At 38.8% G+C, this 12,738-nt stretch overlaps 1 pseudogene; it reads left to right on the top strand.

Annotated features, from left to right (window-relative positions):
• On the top strand, positions 1-2,520 carry LOC139017603 (nucleoporin NDC1 pseudogene; annotated as a pseudogene).
• The last annotated feature ends 10,218 nt before the right edge of the window (positions 2,521-12,738 follow it).

Here is a 12,738-nt window from a genome sequence, read left to right on the forward strand (position 1 = left end):
ATGGTCCCCAAGGAGACCAGGCCCTTCCACAGTAAAAGTGACTCTATTTGGACACTACTCTATCATCATCATCATAGCAATAACTACTCTCAGGTGTTCAGTATTTAAAGGTTTCCATGCCCCTTGTGTATATAGTAAGGCATTAGCTCTTTTCTACCAATCTAGGGGATTAGATAGTAAATATCCCATTTTCCCCTTTGCAAATAAGGAAATTGAGTTTGAGAGAAGTTAATAATTTAAACACATCTAGCTAGCACTCATAGAATCACAGACTTTCATAGCTTAACAAGAAGTTTAAGATAATTATTATGGTTCAATCCCCTTGTTATCCCAAAAGACAATTTTATGAGTGTCACTCATCTCGTTAATTATAGAGCCATAAATAAAATTCTTAGTATAGTGCTATTTCCATCTAATCCTCACAGCCGTGGCTCCTGTTGTTGTGCCACAATATTTAAGGGTAGACTTCATTAGTTTCCCCCAATAGAACATACACTCCCAAGAGGGTAAGGATATTGTCTCAATTGCCATTACATTCTCAGGACCTAAACTCATGCTTAATGCACAGTAGATGAATGAATGAATCATCCAATAAACAAATGGATGAAATGAAAAATAGTAGTCTCATTTGTTAAAATCCCTGCTCTCTTTATTTTTATTTTTTAAACATCTTTTTATTGATTTCAGAGAGGAAGGGAGCGGGAGAGAGAGATATAAACATTATTGATGAGAGAGAATCATTGATTGGCTGCCTCCTCCTGCATGCCCCCTACTGGGGAGCAAGCCTGCAACCCAGGCATGTGCCCTGACCAGGAATCAAACAGTGACCTCCTGGTTCATAGGTCTATGCTCAACCACTGAACCACGCCAGCTGGGCATTCACTGTTCTCTTTAGATGAACATAAATATTTCATGCCTTTTAAATAATTTGCATTTCAAAGACAATTAGTAGAGTTTTCATTTCTAAATATAAATAACACTGAATATGATTTTCAAACTAAACATGTCACACTGTAGAAAAATCAAACCGAACAACTCCTCACTTGCCCATTTTACAACAGGAATTTTCCCAGTGTGACTTTGTGTGATCTGCAGGCATGAATTTTAAATCCTGGCAGACTGCTTGTTAAAAACTCCACTCTTCATTGAAAAGATATTTACTGAGCACAAAGTATATCTTCAGTAGTGTGCTAGGTGCTGAGAGTTCTGATAAATAAACCCTCTCTGAGAGAACTGGTGAATTGCTCTTAGAATTAGGTGCCTTATCATGTAATACGGAGGGGTTTTTTTTTTAATTTAAATTCTTTATTGTTGAAAGTATTAAATATGTCTCCTTTTTTCCCCATTGACCTTTCCCCAACCGCTTCCACACCCCAGCACATGCCCTCACCCTCTCTACTGTCTGTGTCCATTGGTTATGCTTATATGCATGCATACAAGTCCTTTGGATGAACTCTTACCCCTCTCCCCCTCCCCTGCCTTCCCTCTGAGGTGGGACAGTCTGTTCAATGAGTAATAGGGAATTTTAAACAGCAATCTGGCCCTCATCATAGAGTACTTGGCCTTGCAGGACCTGATATTGCTTTGTCAATAGCCTCTTTCATGAAGACAGGAGGGTTTTAGTCTTAGACACCCAGGTTGATATCCCCACAATCAGACAGCCATTTCAAGAGAGTGTTTGAATCTTTTAAATGATATGACTCAGAAACTGGTTCGCTGCCAAGAAGCTGCTATTACAAATGGAAGAGTAATGCCTTCCTCATACTCAATGGAACGTAAGAAATTGAATTCTCCAGAAGAAACTACTTTTCAGACTCCCAAATCTAGTCATATGCCTCGACCTTCATTGCTATCATTAGTAAAGACATCACTGATTTTCTCAAAATTACCTACACTGATGTTGCAAGTCCCCTTCGGTCCCCATTTGGCTCTAGTGTAATGAGTTGGATGGCTGGAACTTTTTATGTAAACGCCTGCTATGGGTCACCTCAGTGTTCTCAGCTAATAAGAAAAGGGCTAAGATTATGAACAGCAAATGAATGAATTTTCTAGACAGCCCAGTGTGATTTATTATAGATTTAGAATAAATGTGAACAAATTAAGAATTTCTTGTCAAAATGGATGCTGATAATGTATTTTTTCAGTAAGCATCCAGAGGCCTCCATTCAGGCTGGGTTTTCCCCCCAGATATTTGGGTGGGCATTAGAAAGTCTGTCTCAGTGGCAGCAGCATTTACAGAAGATAGATTTGGTATTGTCCAGTTTACACTACCAGTAATTATTGTTGATGCTGCAAGGGGTAGTTGACAAGTACTCCAAGCTTCTTCATGATTCCTAAATTCTACCTTGGATTTCAGGAACCCTGTGGATGCTTCTTATAAAACATTAAGATATGTACTTAGAGCATCACTAAAAACTGTTGTCTATTGAATAACTACTACATTTGTCAAATCTGAATGTTGTTCAAGCATCTGCAGAAGATCAGCAGAGACTTCAACAGTTCTTGGAGTTCAGAGAATAGTTAGTATACAGTGTTCATTACACTGCTGATACAACTATAGATGGGACAGTAAGTATTCGGCATTCTTGCAACAGAAGAAAATAGACTAATTCGATGCTTCTTTTGTCATGGTGGTTGCTTTGAAAACTGTACTTTAATGGGAGAAATCATGGAAAGAAATTATCAACAGAATTACCCGAAATGGCCTTTTCTGTACCAGTTGCTTATTGTGTGCACATTACAATAAAATCTTTCTTCAATTCCCACCCCCCGCAAATGGCTGAGATCATTATACTAGATTCTGGCCCCCATATCAGCCTTTGCTTAGAGAGTTCCAGCCTGAGAAAGTCTCCTTCCATCTGCTCAGAGCAGACACAGTTCACCTTTCCCCTTTTCAGACCGAGAACCCAGAATTATCTTTTGTTTTGGAGCCCAGCTGGGCCAAACATCTGAGAGGAATACCTTAGAACTTAAAGAGGGGCCTACTTCACCCAGCTGATCCTAGCAAAGAGTCTTTGGGTAGTGCTGAGCATCTCTTACATCTTCTCTTCTGATGCTCAGGTGGAAAGACTGGGAGGTTTGGGAGAATCACAGACAAATAGATTAAAATATAATCTCCAGAGTAAACTATGTTGTAAGGTGGTGAAATTTATCACCTGTTAACTTTGGTCTCCTTTCTTTTTAAAAGTTTATTATTACAGGATATTTCACAGGACTCAACTGGGATAAAAAACATAAGGTAAGTCATTTTTTGTGACTTCTTTATAATTTAAAACTATCTACTTGCTTTATCTCATCTTTGTGTATAAAGTCTTTAGGAATCTAGGGTCTCTCAGGAAAAAGTTTATACATCAAATTTGCAGTTCAAGTAATTCCTGTTTGTCAGTGTCGCCATTAACTCTACATCCTTCTACTGGTTCCTCATTCTCTGGTCAACTAAACTGAAAGAGTTGCTTATTAGAAACCGTTCTATGTTCCTCTGACTCAATGATTTTCAACTGGTGTGCCACAAAAAAAGTTTAAAACATGCAATACCTGACTAGTTAGTCATGGGCACTGACCTCTTTCCCCTTAGATTGTCAAATAAAAAAATGACAGTAGCCAACACAACAATATCCATCTAATAGATGAATCAAAATTATACCTATTATTTTGTCAGATTGGCAAAAATATATTTTTTGGTGTACTATAAAAGTTTAGTAATTAGTTTCTTTGTACGATGACATGAAAAATGGTTCTTAATTGGGAACAATTTGTGGCCCCTCTCCCACCTTCACCTTCCCAGGGGCCTAAGTCAGTGTCTGACATATAGCTGGTACACGCTAAGTATTTATTAAAATAGGTCAATAAATGCATACTAAAATTAGATGTCATCACTCTCATTTTTAAAGATACAAATTGAGATTCCAAGAGATTAATTCCCTTGTATGAGGTCCTAGTTGACTAGACTGAGAATCAGGTCCACTTATAATGCCAAGATAATTTCTACACACTATTTTGCTTATCTATTGTGAAAGGTGTTGCATCTGAATAAAATAAACATTTCCTTAAGTATTAACCATAGGGCATCCTTACTCCACCCGTTCTCTTTCTTGGCTTCCTGGCTTATATTAAAGCAGATTGTCTTCTGTCTTTGATGAATCAGGATTTAAGTTAATCAAGCCTTTTGAGCAGACTGACCTGATGGAGCAGTTCATCCTGGAGGGGTATCTAGAAAGATAAATGCATTAAGAATTTCTTACAAGGTATTTTTGGTTTGGTTTGATTTTTAAATTTTTTTCTTATTTTAAAAAACTTTTCCAGGGGCAAAGCATCATGGCCATGAATGTGATCAGTACTTTGACTGCAGTGGCTGGGATCACTCTCACCATTATCAGCTTTCAATATCAGCACCAGTACTGCAAGATGCCTTCCCTCGAAGGAATATGTGTTATAGGTAGAGTCCTTTACAATGTAAGTGGTTTCATTCTCTACAATGAATCTGTATAATCTTATCTGAGCTATAGTCATACATCAATTCACTAATTTTTATTTCAATAATTGATGATGTATCTACATTTGAACTGAATGCTGAAAACCATATTGTGATTTAACAGCCACAGTGTTTGGATTTGAAATCCTGGTTTTGTCACTTATAAGCTTGTGACCTTGGCCTAACATTTTATCTTCTCTGAGCTTCAGTTTTCCTCATGTGGAAAATGAAGACCATAAGAATGTCTACCTCATCGGGTTGTTGAGAGGATTACTTAAATTATAATACTAGCTGGTACAGTGTAGTCAATAGGTTCTAGCTATTACCATTAAGGTTGACATGGATTGGATTAAAATTTATCTTTTCAGCATTAATAAGGAACAGAATGATCTAAAATGTTTAGTCAGTACTAAAACCAAAACACAGTGGAGAAGTTGCTTAAGTCATTTGGTAAAGCATGTTAATAATTTTAGAAATAATTTTATAGCCCTAACCGGTTTGGCTCAGTGGATAGAGCGTCAGCCTGCAGACTCAAGAAATAATTTTATATAAATGTAGCAATGTCATTCATTAAAGCAGATGAGAGGTATTTTACTAGGAAATATAACTGTAGGAATAATTTTACATATTTATCTAAAAAGCATCCAATGGGATTATTTATTTATTTATTTTTATTAGTTAAGGTATTACAAATGTGTCCTCATCCCCTCACTAATCCCCAACCTCCCCCCCACATCAATTGATATGACTATGTGGTTTTTTTCTTTCAATCTGTTTATGTGATGTATCACATTTATTGATTTGCGGATATTGTACCATCCTTGCATCCCTGGGATAAATCCTACTTGGTCATGGTGTATAATCTTTTTGATGTACTGCTGAATCCGATTTGCTACGATTTTGTTGAAGATTTTGGCATCTATGTTCATGAGGGATATTGGCCTGTAATTCTCTTTCATTGTGTTGTCTTTATCTGGTTTTGGTATTAGGGTGATGCTGGCTTCGTAGAATGAGCTGGGAAGTGTTCCTTCCTCTTGAATCTTTTGACATAGTCTGAGGAGGATAGGTTTTAGTTCTTCCTTGAATGTTTGGTAAAACTCCCCTGTGAAGCCGTCTGGCCCCGGCCTTTTGATTGCTGGAAGCTTTTTGATTACTGCTTTGATTTCCTCCATAGTTATTGGCCTATTGAGATTTTTAGATTCTTCCTGATTAAGTTTTGAAAAGTTGTATTTTTCTAGGAATATGTCCATTTCCTCCAGGTTACCTAGTGTGTTGGAGTAGAGTTGTTCATAGTATTTTCTAACAATCATTTGTACTTCTGTGGGGTCTGTTGTTATTTCTCCTCTTTCATTTCTGATTTTTTTTATTTGGGTCCTCTCTCTTTGTTTCTTGGTGAGCCTGGCTAGAGGTTTATCAATCTTGTTTATCCTTTCAAAGAACCAGCTCTTGGTTTTGTTGATCTTTTGTATTGTTTTTTTGGTCTCTATGTCATTTATCTCCACTTTGATCTTTGTTATTTCCTTCCTTCTGCTTACACTGGGCTTTCCTTGTTACTCTCTTTCCAACTCTTTGAATTGTAGAGTTAGGTCATTTATTCTCATTGTTTCTTGTTTTTTTTTTTTTTTTTTTGCAGTAGGCTTGTAGAGCTATGAACTTCCCTCTCAAGACTGCTTTCACTGTGTCCCATAGGTTTTGGATTGTTGTGTTTTCATTGTCGTTTGTTGCCATGATGTTTTTTATTTCTTCTTTGATCTCTCTGGTAACCCAGTCATTGTTTAATAGCATGCTATTTAGTCTCCATGTGTTTGATTTTTTTGGATTGTTTTTGTTGTAGTTGATTTCCAGTTTAATGCCTTTTGGATCTGAGAAGATGCTTGATATGATTTCAATTTTCTTGAATTTGAAGAGACTCTATCTGTGACCCAATATATGGTCTATCTTTGAAGATGACCCATGTGCACTTGAGAAGAATGTATATTCTGTGGCTTTGGGGTGAAATGTTCTGAAGAGGTCAATTAATTCCATCTGATCTAGTGAGTCATTTAGGATTGATGTTTCCTTGCTGATTTTTTGTTTAGAGGATTTGTCCAGTGGTGATAATGGGGTGTTAAAGTCCCCTACTATGATTGTATTGCTGTCAATCTCTCCCTTGATCTCCTCCAGAAGATTTCTTACGTGTTTGGGTGCTCCTGAATTAGGTGTGCATATATTTACCAGAGTTATTTCTTCTTGTTGGATTGCTCCCTTTAGTATTATGAAATGGCCTTCCTTATCTCTTTTTATGTCCTTCACTTTGAGATCTAATTTGTCAGATATAAGTATTGCTATCCCGGCTTTTTTTTCACTTCCATTCGCCTGAAAAACCTTTTTCCAGCCCTTCACCATCAGTCTGTGTGTGTCTTTTTTTCTGAGGTGGGTTTCCTGTAGACAGCAGATATATGGGTCATGTTTTCTTATCCACTCAGCTACCCTGTGTCTTTTGATTGGGGCATTTAATCCATTTACATTTAAAGTTATTATTGATAGAAACTTGTTAGTCACCATTTTTGTTCTTTACCGCTGTGTTCCTTCTTTGTTTCCTATTTTTTCTTTTTACAGCAGACCCTTTAGCATTTCTTACATTGCTGGTTTGGTGGTAATAAACTCCTGTAGTCTTTTTCTATCTGTGAAGCTCCTGATTTGACCCTCAATTTTGATTGATAGCCTTGCTGGGTACAGTATTCTTGGATTCAGACCCTTCCTTTGCATGACTTTCTATATTTCATTCCATTCCCTTCTTGCCTGATGTGTTTCTGTTGAGAAATCAGTCGCTAGTCTGATGGGGATCCTTTGTATGTAACTTTCTGTTTCTCTCTGGCTGCTTTTAAGATTCTTGCTTTGTCATTATTGTTTGCCGATTTAATTATAATGTGCCTTGGTGTCGGTCTTTTTGGGTTCATTTTGTTTGGGACTCTGTGAGCTTCTTGGATTTGTGTGAGTTTTTTCTTCCCTATATCAGGGAAGTTTTCTGTTATTATTTTTTAAAACAGGTTTTCTCTTCCTTGCTCAGTTTCCTCTCCTTCTGGCACCCCTATTATTCAGATGTTGTTTTGTTTTGTGTTGTCCCAGAGTTCTGTTAGGTTCTCCTCCTGCTTTTTAATTTTTTTTTTCTAGAAGCTGTTCTGCTTGGGTATTTTTTCCTACCTTGTCTTCTAGCTCACTGATGCAGTCCTCTGCTTCTTCTAGTCTACTGTTGATGCTTTCTATTGAGTTCTTTATAGCAGTGATGTCATTTTTCATTTCTTCTTGGTTTTTCTTCATTTCCTCTTGGTTCTTACACATATTGTTGAATTGGTCTTCCATTCTTTTCATCCACCTTATCACCATTTCTCTGAATTCTTTCTCTGACAGGTTGCTTGCCTCCATTGCCTCCATTTCGTTTACTTCCTTTTCTGATGATGCCTGTTTTTCTTTCATATGTGGGTTGGTTCTTTGTTTCACCATGATCTCTCTTCTCCAGGTGTTTGGTTATGTAGTTCTCTCTCTGCTGCGTTGATTTAAAGGCACAAAATACAACACAACAAGGCACAACATACAAGGCACTGAACACAAATGTATTCATGATATTAATAACCCCAAGTAAAGGTGACCACCCGAGCAAAGATAATTAGGGGATAAATAAGAAAAAAGAGAAAAGGTAAAAGAGAAAAAGAAAAAAAAGGAGTGCAGAAATGAGATTGGGAAAAGGGAGAGAAAAAAACGTAAGAGAGAGAATGAAATAGAAGTGGGGAAAAGACTATTTATATGGGGAGAAAACTCTAATAGAACCGCCACTAATCTGAATGAATTCCAGTAATAGATCCCTGGAGATGAATGCAAACTACAAACAACCGCTAATATCAAGCAAGGCAAGGAAAACAGAAGCACAAAAATAACTCAAGAAAGAAAAAAAGAAAAAAGCAAAACAGAAAAATGAAAATAAAAAACAAAACAATCTCACAAACAAGCATAAAAAAGTCAATATACTCAAAATCAAGCAAACAATAGCAAATCGACAGAGAGAGAGAAAAAAATTGGATAGTGAAGAAAGATAAGAGAGAGGTGTATATGGATTTAGAGCAAGGGATTGGAAATTAGATATATAAGTAGGGTGAAATTTAGACAGGGGGTAAAAAGAAGGAGTAGGGAAAATCTAAAGCAGGAATAGGGTAAGAGAAACAGGACAACAAAAGGGGAAAAGTGAGGAAGAGAGTTTTGGCTGAAAGGTAAAGTTGAGATAGAGAAAAATGATGCTAAAGGAACGATGAAAATAGAGTGTAGAACACGAATCCCAAAATAAAATGAAGAAAAAATAAAATGACAATTAAAAAATTGTAAAATGATAGCAATAATACTGGTTAAAAATAAAAATATAGTAATTAAAAAGATAAAATCAGGTGATGAAAAAAATAATAAAATAGGTTCTTAATTAAAAGGTGAAAAAAGAATGAAAAATAAAATAAAAATGTGCAGCAGTGAAGGTGCTTCAGATCTACTCTTCTACTCTTTTTTTTGGCACGCCTTAGGCCTGCCACGTATTCAGGAGAGTGTTGAATTTCCCTACGATACACTGTTCCTCTGTGTTGTAAACCACAGTCCTGATTTTAAGGCAGGCTGTATTTGTTTCCCAGACTGCCTTTATTTGTATTTACAGAAGAGTCAGTTCGTGGTTCTGCCTCTGGGTGGCAGTGTGTCTGGATTGAGCTCTGAGGCTCAATCCTCTCTACCCAGTAGTTAGGGTTTATTTTCTCTATTGTAGTTGAAACTGGTTTGGGAAAGTCCACTGACCAGAACTGGTTCTTTAATCGTTACTCCCCGCTCTGTTTCCCAGCTTCCCCCAAAACAACTTTCCCCTACAGGCTCTGCGAGTGACCCCAACTGGGCAATCCCATGCACTGGGTTTAATAATCAAAAGCACAGATTTAAGTGGAAGTGTAAAAGCAAGAGCCTGAGAAGTTGTGCGAATTCCCAAGACTCCGCCTTCCAGGTCTGCGCACAGTCTCCGAGTGCCCTCTTGCCCCAGCACCAAGACTGGCAAAATCCGAGGCTGCTTTTTTGCATCCAGTCCAGCTATGGGCTTATTTTTAGCATTCCCTTCTGCCAGTAGCCCTGCAGGAGCCCTTCCACACTCGCGGATCACGCTGGCCCCAACGGCCTCGGACTTTGTGGGGTGCAGATCCCCCCCTCCCCCCCGTGCGCATTCCTCTCTCCAACCTGAATTGCAAACCGCACCTTTAGGGGAAGTCTAACCTTTCTGTGAGAAGAAGCAGTGCTTGTCTGAGTTCACATAGTTGCGCTGCTTGAGATCCGTTGTTTCCAGGTTAGTAGCCGATCTCTGGATGCCGGTAACAGCCACTCAAGATGGCCCGGTCTCAGCGGCTGAGCCTGCACTCTGGGAGAGATTTCAGCTGCAGTCTCCAACCATCCCCTTTTTCCGGGAGTTCTCTGTCTTTCCGGGCTGCAAACTGTCTCTCAGCTGAATATCCTCTGCTTATTCGGGCTGTATGTCACCCGTTTCAGCTGCTCACCCTTATCTGCTCTGGGACAAGGCACAGGACACGTCCATCTATACCTCCGCCATTTTCTTTTTCTTCCCATGGGATTATTTTTATGCATGTCAATAATTCCAAAAGGCATTTCCTTCTACTTCCCCAAGCAAATCCTGGGGTTTTATTTTATTTAAGCTACATCTTAATGGCTTTGATCTTATATTGTTAATGAGATTTGACCCATTTGGGTGGAAGTGAAGTGAAATCATGAGAAACTGTCTCCCCCAATGAAGAAGGAAAGGAAAAAGAGCTATCAGTTATTTGTTACGCCCAGATTTCAAGATTCCCAAGAAACTACATCAGGGAGCCAGCCAATCCGATGCAAAAGCATAAGAATCTGTATTTCAAGCTAGCTTGAGCTCCCCTCCACCAGACTCACCGACACAACGGCAAACCAAGTGGCCGAGAGACAGAACCCCGCCTAGAGACGGGTTTTAAAGGGGGGGGTTGGAGTAAGGGGAGGAGAAAGGACTGTGCTCTGCCGATTGGCCAGGCGCAAGTCGATGTCTTGTTCCTGGGTGTGGCTAGCAGAGTCTTAGACTTCCGGGAAGAACCTTCTTGCCAAGCACATGGCCAAGGTAAGATGGAGGACATAGCCCTTACCCTGGGGCAAGATGGAGGGTGTAGCCTTTACCCTGGGGCAAGGTGGAGGGCCTAGCCCTCGCCCTTTCATTCCCCCTTTTGTCTTGGAACTTCCGGCTCAATCATGAGACGAACTGCCTAGCCCTCGCCCTTTCATTATTCAATGTGAGATCTTATTTAATCCTCATAATCACTCATTAAAGTGAGTCTCAGGGTGTTCCCATATGTTCTGAGATAAATTCCAGACTTAAACTTATAAGAGGTTATTAAGGAAAGCAAGGGACAAAACCTGGTCCTAATTAGGCCAACAATATTATTTGGCATTATAATTTTTACCCTTTTCCTAGTGAACAGAATGCCACTACTATACATTACTTTAGTATAAACCAGGAAGAAATGTATACTGGAAAGGTTAAGTCCCCATATAAACGAAACTCTGCTGCCTACTTGCCCACGTGGTCTGGCATTGCAAGATTCATCTCTGTATACAGAACCATGGAGGATTTCTTCCAAGACCTCCCTTGTATAACTTCACTATTCCTTGCTGTAACCCTCACATAATAAACTAAAAATGCCAGAACAGTGGACTGTAGACAACACTTGGACTGACCTCTGTTGCAAAGACCATCCATTGTCTACACTGAAGCCACTGATCACTTCGAAAGGCAAATCTGAGGACATAAGTCAATGGCTTCCGGTAAACATAGAATTAAGATCCCAATCTTAAAAGGTTTGTAGGACCCTGTAGAACCTATCCTGCCTACTTTCTTGACATTATTTCAGGCCTTTATCTTTCTCACTCTATTCTCCTGCAACTTTCTGAAATTCCTTATTGTGTCAAGTACTCACTGCCCCAAGACCATAAGATCAGCTTTTTCTTGCTTCAAATGTTTCCCAGCCCAGTGCCTACCCTTTTTCACCTACTCAATGAACTCCTCCTCATTCTTTAATTTCAGTATAAACATCACTTTTTAAAGGAGGTCCTTCCTAATTGCACCTTTACCCTCAATGCAGACCTGGTCAGATCTCCTGTGATAACTGTGCACAGCTCCGAATACTTTTTCATAGCACGTAACACAATTAGGTAAATAATTACCTAATTATTTGTTACTGTCTGCTTTCCTTACTATGACAAAGTTCCACAAAGACCAAAACCAGGTATCTCATTCAATAGCTGAAGACAGTAAATTCACAGTAGGCACTTCACACCTATTGGTTTATCAACAAATGGGTTATAGCCAAGCTTTTGAATATGTTGAAGAAAAATCAAGATTCATATAGACTCAGTCACTGCCCAAGGTTAAGTGTAACCTTGGACCCAATTGCACCCTACTGTTTCTGTTTCCAGTGTCTAAACTTTTTGAAAACCATGATATTCCATGCTGCTTCTTGAAGCAGAGTGTGCAAAATAGCAATCGTCAGACTATATTCAGGCTGAAGATATGTTCTAGTTGATTTATACAAGTAAATAAATAACTGCAAAATTTCACATAAAAATATGTATATCCAGCTTCCCTGGGAAAGAAAAATGACAAGGCATCATGGAACCCATGTTCCCACATGATAACTATTGCCTGGAACTGAGTAATGTATGAATCCTAGAAATACTTTTATTCTCTACCATCTACCTTCCTGTTTCACTCTTTTAAGATGGTTGCCTGGCCTCTATATGCATTGGAGTTAGTTCCTTCTCCTTATCAGGAAGATACAAGATGAAAACTGTTCAATCACTGATGGCTACAGACACATATAAAATATGGGTTTTTCTTTACTTGGTCATACAGTGTAAGTGGTCGTTGGCTTAGATCTTTAAAATGGAATAGCTTTCATCCCAAATGCCATTTACTCATCCTCATTTTTTTGCAGGGAATTTTGTCGGTCTTACTGATCCTCAGCATAGCAGAGCTCAGCATCTCGGTGACTACAGCCTCCTTCAGAAGCAAGTGCTGGACCAAGTCAAATGAGGTATGTACAACGTTGTTATGAGAATGGTTCCCATTGGAACACTCCAAGGTGATGTCTGGTCTATCAGTGTGCAGAGCAATGTTCTCAGATGCTGAACTAAAACTTTCCACTTTAGGAAAAGCTTAAAACTGAAGGCTCACTCCACCCTTTGAG

Source organism: Myotis yumanensis, unplaced genomic scaffold (assembly GCF_028538775.1).
Source record: "Myotis yumanensis isolate MYYU_CA2020_CCGP unplaced genomic scaffold, mMyoYum1.0.hap1 SCAF_10, whole genome shotgun sequence".
In the NCBI taxonomy this organism is placed as follows: Eukaryota; Metazoa; Chordata; class Mammalia; order Chiroptera; family Vespertilionidae; genus Myotis; species Myotis yumanensis.